An 11,624-nucleotide genomic window follows, 5' to 3' on the forward strand; every position below is an offset into this window, starting at 1 on the left:
ATAACTTGTTTCACTGACTGACGGTGACATTCCACACTCTCATTAATCACAACACAATTCATTTAAAGTGTTGCTTAATTTGAAGTACTGTAATCACTCTAAAGATTTTCCGTGTTAATACTATTTAGTTTCACTGTCATCAGTGTGAATATTTTCATTTACAAAAGGTGCATAACTGAGAGGTGACCCAACATAGATCTTACTCACGGGCTGTTTAATCATGAACTAATTTTGAGTAAAATATAACTATTTATTTGTAGGTATGACTACAAACTTGTTATTTTCCAGACTATGTAATACTTTGAAAACTGGCTAGGCTGGATTTTACTTGTTTGGATGAACTAAAAGAACAATTGCAATTCTGGCTTATGTACAATGTTGCTGGTCAGAACTTTGAAAAATACATGGATATTATTATTCTTCTGTGTTGTGGATTCACTTGTTTACATGTACGAGTACCATATTGTGAATCATAGTAAATCTTATGAAATTATTGATTAGTTAGCTAATTAATTAATGCTGTATGTCATATTGTAGAAAACAATTAAGGTAATGAAAGTACGTAGTCAAAGTTCGGAATCTAACAGTTATTGTGATAAAATCTGCAGTGGAAGTTGGAAGTGGCTCTAAACTTCAAGTCCAGTTACTTTGGGAGATAATTAGCTTTGGGTGATTTTAAATACGTTGCACAAATTGTCAGAATGTTTAGCCTTCTGTTGGTGTGGGTCATTATATGGAATTATTCGAATAAGCTCACAAAAGTTCTACATACATCAAACTACAGTTTTAATTTTAATTAACTGTAAGTTATATTTAACATGCTGTACAGCCACAAACTGTTGCTCTTGGAATCAGCACACTGGGAAGAATATACTGAACAATGAATCTAAATTGGAGGTGGAACTTAATTGCACTTTTGGAATGTCTCATATTTACAGTATGATGATTTTTGAAAGTCTAGCAGAGAAAGGGAAAAAATTCGTTATTAACCAGGACAGAAAACATAACAGATGGGTTAAAATCCACCTCACTATCTCACACACCATATATTAGTATTTATCCTCTGTTGGGTACATAAGGGAGTGAGAATAGTGTTTAATGTATGCTTGTCTCATTCAGACTGATTTGACATATTGTTCAAAACCTTATAATATATTTTACAAATACTTTTTCTGAAGATGATATAGTGGAGATGCTGAATCACAGATAGGCAAAATAAAAAGTCTGTCATAAATAAATAAAACTTTCAGCCATTAAAGCATTCAACAACAACACACACACACACACACACACACACACACACACACACACACACGAAACCACTATGGTTTGTGTGTGTGTATTCTTGATGAAGGCCTTAATGGCCGAAAGCTTTATTTATTTGTGGCCGTCTATCTGCGACTGAGCATCTCCGCTATGTGGTGAGCAGCAACTTTCTTTTCCATAATATTGTTCCATTCCATCCTGGATTTTCCATTGTCTGATTTTCTGTAGATGAGCTTTAGTAGATAGGTTATATACATGAAAGAGGCCTGGAGATTCTAGAAAGATACAGACATACTACATAATGGCTATACATATATTTGAAACTCCAAAACAGTTCCAAGGGGACTCTATGAATAATGCATTCATGATTAACTACAGATTAAAATTGAAGAAATTGCAGAAAGGTAACAAAATCCAGGTGACAGGACTTATATAAACTGAAAGAACCATAGGTTGTTGAAATATTTATTCAGAGCATTAGGCAATGATTGATGAAAATGGGAAAGGAATAAAGTAGAAGCTGACTGAGTAGATTGAGAGATGAAATAGTAAGAGCCGCAGAAGATCAAATGCGGAAAAAGAGAAAACCTAATAGAAATCCTGGGATAATGCACAAAATCTAACTAAGGAAAAGAGAAAACATGAAAATGCCGATGAAGCAGGTAAAGAAATGCAGACATCATAAAAGAAAAAGAAAAAGGTTGACAAGAAGCACAAAATAGTAAAGCAGAAACTAGAATGAGATTTTCACTATGCAGTGGAGTGTGCACTGATATGAAACTTCGTGGCAGATTGAAAATGTGTGCCAGAGCTAGACTCGAACTCGGGACCTTTGCCTTTTGCAGGCAAGTGCTCTACCATCTGAGCTACCCAAGCACGACTCAAGTTTCATATCAGCGCACGCTCTGCTGCAGGGTGAAAATCTCATTCTGGAAACATTCCCAAGCTAAGCCATGTCCCCGCATTGTCCTTTCTTTCAGGAGTGCTAGTTCTGCAAGGTTCGCAGGAGAGCTTCTGTAAAGTTTGGAAGGTAGGAGATGGGGTACTGGCAGAAGTAAAGCTGTGAGGACGGGACGTGAGTCTGAGGGTCTTGAAGTCTTAAGGTATTTCGCCTGTCTCATACATCTTGCTCACCAGATGGTAGAGATTTGTCAGGCTACCAGTAGTTCTAATGGGATGTTGTCTTGTCCCGGGGCCTTGTTTCGACTTAGGTCTTCCAGTACTCTGCCGAATTCTTCATGCATTATCATATATCCCATTTCATCTTGATTTAAGTCCTCTTCCATTTCTATAATATTGCTCTCAAGTACACTGCCCTTGTATAGACCCTATATACTCCTTCTACCTTTATGCTTTCCCTTCTTTGCTTGGAACTGGTTTTCCATCTGAGCTTTTGATATTCTCAGGTGGTTCTCTTTTCTCCAAAGGTCTCTCTATTTTTCCTTTCCTATCGTACCCCTAGTGGTATACACATGTACATTCTTACATTTGTCCTCTAGCCATCCCTGCCTAGCCATTTTGCAATTCCTGTCTATCTCATTTTTGGGGTGTTTATATTACTTTTCATCTGCTTCATTTACTAAAGATTTAAATTTTCTTCATTCATTTGTTAAGTCCAATATCTCTTCTGTTATGCGTGGATTTCTACTAAACCTCGTCTTTTTACCTACTTGATCCTCTGATGCCTTCACTATTTCATCTCTCAAAGCTACCCATTCTTCCTCTGCTGTATCTCTTTCCTCTTGTTCTTTCAGTTTATCTGGATCCCATCTCCTTAAATCCCAGCATTTTTGCAGTTTCTTCAGTTTCAATCTACAGTTCATAACCAATAAATTGTGGTCAGAGTCCGCATCTACCCCTGGAAATGTCTTAAAATTTAACACCAGGTTCCTAAATCTCTGTCTGTACCATTATATAATCTATATTAAAGCTTCCACATATGCAACCTTCTGTCATGGTTCTTAAACCAAGTGTTAGCTATGATTGAGTTATGCTCTGTGCAAAATTCTACCAGGCGGCTTACCCTTTCATTCCTTACCCACAGCCCATATTCACCTACTTCTTTTCCTTCTCTTCCTTTTCCTACTATCGAATTCTAGTTCCCCCAGATTATTAAATTTTCATCTCTCTTAACTGAATAATTTCTTGTATCACACCACATGTTTCTTCGATCTCATCATCTGTGGAGCTAGTTGGCATATAAACTTGTACAAGGTGCGGTCTTCGTGTGTATCTTGGCTACAATAATGTATTCACTATGCTGTTCGTAGTACCCTATCCGTGTTCCTATTTTTTTTATTAACTGTTAAACCCACTCCTGCATTACACTTACGGATTCGTATTTATAGCTCTATATTCAACTGACCAGTAGTCTTGCTCATCCGACCACCAAACTTCACTAATTCCCACTATATCTAATTTTCACATATCCATTTCCCTTTTCAAATTTTTCTAACCTACCTGCCCGATTAAGGGATCTGATATCCCATGATCCAATCCACAGATCACCAGTTTTGTTTCTTCTGATAACAGCGTCTTCCTGAGTAGCCCCCACTCGGAGATCTAAATGGGGGATTATTTTACCTCAAGAATGGTTTACCCAAGAGGATACCCTCATCATTTAACCAAACAGTAAAGCTGCATATCCTCAGGGAAAAACTATGTAGTTTCCCCTTGCTTTCAGCCGTTCACAGTACCGGCACAGCAAGGCCATTTTGGTTAACGTTACAAGGCCAAATCATCCAGACTGTTGCCTCTGAAACTACTGAAAAGGTTGCTGCCCCTCTTCAGGAGGTGCACATTTGTCTAGCCTCTCAATAGACACCGTTACAGTACAGCTATCTGTATCACTGAGGTATGCAAGCCTCCCCACGGCAAGGTCCATGGTCATGGGGGGTGGGGTGGGGGGGGGTGTCATTCCAGAGATTAGGGGTAACTTACTTTCGCAGCACACAATGCACTATGTGCAGTGACCAGGATAGTTCTTTTTTTTTTACACACTGGTCTTTGTGAGATTCTTAGAACCTTGGTCTACCCTGAAGCAGTGCATAATGCGGTTCAACCTAGTAAAGCTGTTTAAGAGGGTGGCTGCAACACGTGTCTGCAAGATGCATAAAAAGTGCCTGCTGCAAAGAGGATTTATACCATTAGGTCAAACTGAGGGTGCTAAATGAAGCCAAGTTGTTGTCTAAAATTGCTGTATTATATTCTCATTTTAGTGATCACATTCTGATACCAAGTCTGCCCTAACACAGAGTAGTTGATGTAAAGACATATACTTTCTTATACACTGAAGCGCCGAAGAAACTGGTACAGGTGTGTGTATTCAAATAAAGAGATATGTAAACAGACAGAATACAGTGCTGTGGTCAGCAATGCCAATATAAGACAAATGTCTGGCACAGTTGTTAGATTGGTTGCTGCTGTTATGATGGCAGGTTATTAAGATTTAATTGAATTTGAACGTCGTGCTATAGTCGGCACATGAGCGATGGGACACAGCATCTCTGAGGTAGCAATCAAGGGGGGATTTTTCCACATGAGCATTTCACAAGTGTACTGTGTATAACAGGAATCCGTTAAAACATCAAACCTCCAACATTGTGGCGGCCGAAAAAAGGTTCTGCAAGAACAGGACCAATGATGACTGAAGAGAATCATTCCACGTGATGCAACTTGCTGTTTACAAGACATCTCCACTCCCACATATTCTGACAGATTTATGAAGAGCCCTGCAGGATTCATGGTGTCAGTTCCCTTCAGCACCATTTCAGACATTAGTCGAGGCCACGCCACATCGTGTTGCGGCACTTCTGCATGCTCGAGGGAGCCCTACGCGATATTAGGCAGGTGTACCAGTTTCTTTGGCTATTCAGTGTAGTTCGTTCTATTATGTTCACTCACAGAACTCATTCTCTCGTTAGTAGCCAGATTAGGTGTAGAACCTATGAACTTATGTCCAAAGAATCATAACTTTTACCTGTCAGTAAAGAGTTGCAAATTTCACAATCTGATCTTTCAGAACTATGACTTCGTAGCATGTCACAAAGAACTTTTTAACCCGTAGGAAGAAAGTTACAAATTCTGTAAAACTTGCACAAATTCAGGAAGTAATGTTTCCCTCATCTCATCTCTTCTCTTCATTTTCACAAACCACTCAGTTTCTCAGCAAATACAGGTTATAATATTTTTATAAAATTATTGTAACCCCAAATTATAAGTAGTTGGTACTCGATGAGACAAGTGCGCAAAAATCTCTCTCACTTCCATAGCACATGACTGTTCCCTTCTGTCAGTGCTGGAACATTCTTTTGTTCTAATCCCACAAGAGAACACAACATGATGACTGACACAACAAACTTTATTAAGTCTAGAAAACGATGCATTATAATGGGTACGCTAGCCACAGAGGGACTCCCATTAACACATATGTAACTGAATTTGAGCTGATTGAGCCCATCTCTAAAAGCTATTGGGCAGCCAGTAGACAGCACCAAAGAGAGGTTGCACATGCATCCTTGAGTGGTGACCTCTGACGGTTGACAAAATTTTAGCTGTGTCTGCCGACATCTGTGGCACGCCATATGACTGTGCACTCGGATCTCAGGTGTGAATCCATGCTCATCGCTATACCCCTCCCCCCTTTAAGGAGAGCATTCTGATCCTTGGCGTGAGTTGTAGATGGCCACAATGTGGAAATGGTGTCCATGTCCATGGGGGCCCCTGAGGCAAGGGGAGCAAGCAGCCCCCATCGCCGGAGACCTGGGGGTATGGGCGAAAGTGGCTGGTGTGAGGAGAGACCTGAAATACCTCCCATTGGAGCACAAGATGACAGAACTAGCGATGGGCAGTACAAGTCAGTGTGCTTGGCAACCTCTGACAGCAGTGTGGAAGGTGGAGGTGACACTGCCGTAAGCTGAGGCTGCTCCTGTGTCACTGAACCCACAAGAGGTATGCACTCTGGTTGGAAAGTGATGGCGTGTGAGACTAGGACACAGGAGTTGTAGCAGCTTCCTCGACTGGTGCCTGTGGAGATCTGATGGGCTATGGGAACCAATAAGAGAATAGGAGTTGTCCAGTAGGCCAACAGAAAAAAATTAACGTCTGAGACAGAAACTGGGGTCCATTGTCAGAAATGAGGGCAACTGAAAGACATTCCACAGAAAATTTTTTTGCGTAGAGCTTGAAGGGTGATGTTGGTAGTGGTTGAGGGACCACTGGACCACATACGGAAAATGCAAAAATACATCAAGGATAATCTGTCAGAACACATTCAGAAACAGACCGTACAATGAACATAGATGCGTTCCCAGAGCTCAGTACCTGAAGGCAATGGAGAGAAAGATGAGCGGGGAGCCACCTGCCAACTACAATGCTGGGGAAACGCAGCAACCAAGTGTCGCCAGTTCTTGGTCCATGCCGGGCCAGTAAGTTTTTCTGCAAGCCAATGCTTTGGTGTGGGAAGCACCCCAGTCCCCATCATGTAACAGCTGTAAGACTTCCTGCTACAAACTCCCAGGAATGACCAGCAGGGAAGCTGCATTGTCTGTGGAGAGGAGGAGGATCTCGTCAATGACCAAAAGATAATGGCACAAGACAGAGTTGTCGACTCCCAGGCAAATGTGTAACCTGTGGTTGGGATGCACATGGGGGTGATTGTTCGCCTCCTCCCTGCTGTATCAACTGCAATGGCTTCCATGCCGCCTCCTCTCGGCATTTTTGTCCTGTTACTGTCTAGTTGCAAATCCTGTGTTCTACCATCTGGCACTTATAGTTTTGTTCTTGTTACATCTCGCTCCATGAAGTACATGGCCACGCAGACTTGCAATCTCAAATTCAGCTCTGAGGTTGTGAAATCGTCCAGTGTGAAGGTAGGATCTCCGTCCCCTCGTCCAGCTGTGCAACAAACCATCAAACTCTCGCCTCAGGGGGCAAAGCCACCAGCTACACAACCAACAGGCCAGAAAGGACAGAAGCAGTACTCCTGTGATGACTTCCTGTGTCCCTCAAGCCAGCCAACTCCCGAGTCTTTCTCCACTACCCAGAAAGGGTTGAAGAAGTCGAACAAAGGCAAACACTCTTCTCCTTTGCTGACTCGAAGATCCTCTTCAACTGTGTCAGTGATACTGTTGCCTGAGTAGCCTCTGTGTCGCCAGTACACGCCACCAATCGTTTTTCTGCTTTGGCCTCTACAGACTGACACCACAAGAAACACCATGCTTCTGTGGATCTCATGGAGCAGAATACTCTGTGCCCTGTAGCAGTGAGTCTTGGCCAGCACTCGGCAGCCGCCAAGGTGACACCCCTTCATTTTCTCCTCATCCTGACTCTCCTCCAATGGAACGTTCGTGACCTTCAATACCACAAAGAGGATTTACAGCTGCTTTGAGAATTGCAGCATCCCCTTGTACTCGCTCTTGAGGAAACAAAATTGCATCCTCACAACCGCTTTGAGCTTTCACATTTCTTCCCAGTCTGTTTTGACCTCTCCACTGAGGTCGGCATTCCATCTAATGGGATAGTCATGCTGCTCATATGGGATGATATTCATAGTCAAACCATCTCCCTGACTACCCATCTTCAAGCTGCTGCTGTTCGCCTTTTCCTTCCTCACCTGACTTTTTCCCTTTGTACCATTTATATCCCTCCGTCATTTGATCTCACCAGTGCAGACTTCCTCCAGTTTATTGGGCCTTATCCATTTTTGCTATTCGGTGACTTTAATGCACATCATCCCCTTTGGGGTTCTCCCAGAACCTGTCAGAGAGGTGCCCTCTTGGCTCACTTTCTTAATGAACTTAACCTCTCCTGCCTTTACACAGGTGCACCCATATTCCTTTCTGACTCCTCGCACACCTATTCCAATTTGGACCTATTTTTCTGCACTGCCTAGCTTGCCCATCATCTCGAGTGGACCATTGTTTCAGACACCTACTCAAGCGACCATTTCATATGTGCAATCCGTTTGTTGACTCCTACCACACCAGTGTGCACACCCAAATAGCAGCTTACTAAGGCTGAATGGTGGCTTTACTCCTCCCTGGCGACCTTAGAAGATTTCCCCAGTTATGATGGCCAGGTGGAATATTGTACAAATATTATCCTTACTGCTGGAGAACGCTCCATTCGTCGCACTTCCTGTTAACCACGCCATGTCCAACGCATGCTGCAACGCAATTTGTGCGTGGAGATGTGCTTCCGCAGTTTTATGCGTCATCCTACGGTAGCAAACTGCATTCATTATAATCAGCTGCTTGCACAGTGTTGTCGGGATAGCAAAAAAGCTAGCTGGACTTCATTCACTATTTCTTTTAACAGTTACGCCCCTTCCTCTGTCATGCGGGCCAACCTTGGATGGCTCCCTGGGACCCAATTTCTGGCCCGACTGTAGCAGACGATGTTATTATGGACCCTATTGCTATCTTCAACACCTTGAGCCACCGTCTGCAGAAATTTTGAGCTCTTCTCACTGTCTGCTTGTGTATGTGCGGATGGATATGTGTGTGTGTGCGAGTGTACTGTCCTTTTTTTCCCCCTAAGGGAAGTCTTTCCGCTCCCGGGATTGGAATGACTCCTTACCCTCTCCCTTAAAACCCACATCCTTTCATCTTTCCTTTTCCTTTCCTCTTTCCTGATGAAGCAGCCGCCGGTTATGAAAGCTCGAAATTCTGTGTGTGTGTGTTTGTGTGTTTTATTCATTGTGCCTATCTACCGGCGCTTTCCCGCTTGGTAAGTCTTGGAATCTTCGTTTTTAATATATTTTTCCCATGTGGAAGTTTCTTTCTATTTTATATATATATACACTCCTGGAAATTGAAATAATAACACATTGTCCCAGGAAGGGGAAACTTTATTGACACATTCCTGGGGTCAGATACATCACATGATCACACTGACAGAACCACAGGCACATAGACACAGGCCACAGAGCACGCACAATGTCGGCACTAGTACAGTGTATATCACCCTTTCGCAGCAATGCAGGCTGCTATTCTCCCATGGAGACGATCATAGAGATGCTGGATGTAGTCCTGTGGAACGGCTTGCCATGCCATTTCCACCTGGCGCCTCAGTTGGACCAGCGTTCGTGCTGGACGTGCAGACCGCGTGAGACGACGCTTCATCCAGTCCCAAACATGCTCAATGGGGGACAGATCCGGAGATCTTGCTGGCCAGGGTAGTTGACTTACACCTTCTAGAGCACGTTGGGTGGCACGGGATACATGCGGACGTGCATTGTCCTGTTGGAACAGCAAGTTCCCTTGCCGGTCTAGGAATGGTAGAACGATGGGTTCGATGATGGTTTGGATGTACTGTGCACTATTCAGTGTCCCCTCGACGATCACCAGAGGTGTACGGCCAGTGTAGGAGATCGCTCCCCACACCATGATGCCGGGTGTTGGCCCTGTGTGCCTCGGTCGTATGCAGTCCTGATTGTGGCGCTCACCTGCACGGCGCCAAACACGCATACGACCATCATTGGCACCAAGGCAGAAGCGACTCTCATCGCTGAAGAAGACACATCTCCATTCGTCCCTCCATTCACGCCTGTCGCGACACCATTGGAGGCGGGCTGCACGATGTTGGAGCGTGAGTGGAAGACGGCCTAACGGTGTGCGGGACCGTAGCCCAGCTTCATGGAGACGGTTGCGAATGGTCCTCGCCGATAACCCAGGAGCAACAGTGTCCCTAATTTGCTGGGAAGTGGTGGTGCAGTCCCCTACGGCACTGCGTAGGATCCTATGGTCTTGGCGTGCATCCATGCGTCGCTGTGGTCCGGTCCCAGGTTGATGGGCACGTGCACCTTCCGGCGACCACTGGCGACAACATCGATGTACTGTGGAGACTTCACGCCCCACGTGTTGAGCAATTCGGCGGTACGTCCATCCGGCCTCCCGCATGCCCACTATACGCCCTTGCTCAAAGTCCGTCAACTGCACATACGGTTCACGTCCACGCTGTCGCGGCATGCTACCAGTGTTAAAGACTGTGATGGAGCTCCGTATGCCACGGCAAACTGGCTGACACTGACGGCGGCGGTGCACAAATGCTGCGCAGCTAGCGCCATTCGACGGCCAACACCGCGGTTCCTGGTGTGTCCGCTGTGCCGTGCGTGTGATCATTGCTTGTACAGCCCTCTCGCAGTGTCCGGAGCAAGTATGGTGGGTCTGACACACCGGTGTCAATGTGTTCTTTTTTCCATTTCCAGGAGTATATATATATATATCCTGAAGAAGCAACCATCCGTTGCGAAAGCTAGTAATTCTGTGTGTGTGTTTGTGTGTTTTGTTCATTGTGCCTGTCTGCCGGCGCTTTCCCGCTTGGTAAGTCTTGGAATCTTTGTTTTTAATATATATATATATATATATATGTGTGTGTGTGTGTGTGTGTGTGTGTGTGTGTGTGTGTGTGTGTGTGTGTGTGTTTTTTATTTCTGCATCCAAACGAGGAATCTGTCCAACTTCTTATAATATGTAGTGGTTTTGCTTAAGTGAACCTGCCTCCCACTCATCTATTTAGCTGTCTCAATCTGTTTACTATTCTTGTTGTTCCATCCTGAATGTTGCATTGTTTGAAATCCTACAACTTCACTAGTCGAATCAGGAAAAGTATACAGTTTATAGGTCATCAGGAAGCCCCACCATCCTTTGTGCTTCTTTAAATAAACAAACTCGCATCTATAAAATATCACATCTCCTGAAACATTTGTCATACAGTGTTATATCTTTGCAGCTCCACATCAACAAGATGCATAAAGTCATTTTACTGTCTCACAGTCAGTTTCATTTGGTCTGACTGGATCTACTAAATGAAGAAAGGTCATTGCATAAAATATCTGTTCTGCATTGTCTCCTTAGGTACACAGATTTTGCTACAAACTTCACTAGCACATATTTCCAGAAAGGAAAGTACAAAAATAAGCACAGTTTGTACTAATACTCCATCTCTCTCTTCTCTTTTTTTCTCCTCCCTCCCTCCCTATCTCTGTAAATCCAGGATGGAATGTAACAGTATTATGAAAAGGAAAGTTGCTACTCACTATATAGTGGAGGTGCTGAGTCACAGATAGGCTCAGCAATTCCGCTGTACACTTACAAGAGTATTCTGCAATTTACATGGAAGTTCATGGCAGAGTGTTCATCAAACTGCTAATAGATTATTCCTCTACCATTCCACTCTGGAACAGCAAAAAAATTGAACACCTAAATCTTTCCATGCAAACTCAGTTTCTACAAAATATTTTCACCTCTGGACTAGAAAATTGTTAATTGAAATTTTATGGAGAGACCTTGCCAGAAGGGGGAAAAACCTCCATTTCAACAACTGCCGCCCCATCGTGCGTATCATATCCCTGACAA

Source organism: Schistocerca gregaria, chromosome 3 (genome assembly GCF_023897955.1).
Source record: "Schistocerca gregaria isolate iqSchGreg1 chromosome 3, iqSchGreg1.2, whole genome shotgun sequence".
Lineage (NCBI taxonomy): Eukaryota > Metazoa > Arthropoda > Insecta > Orthoptera > Acrididae > Schistocerca > Schistocerca gregaria.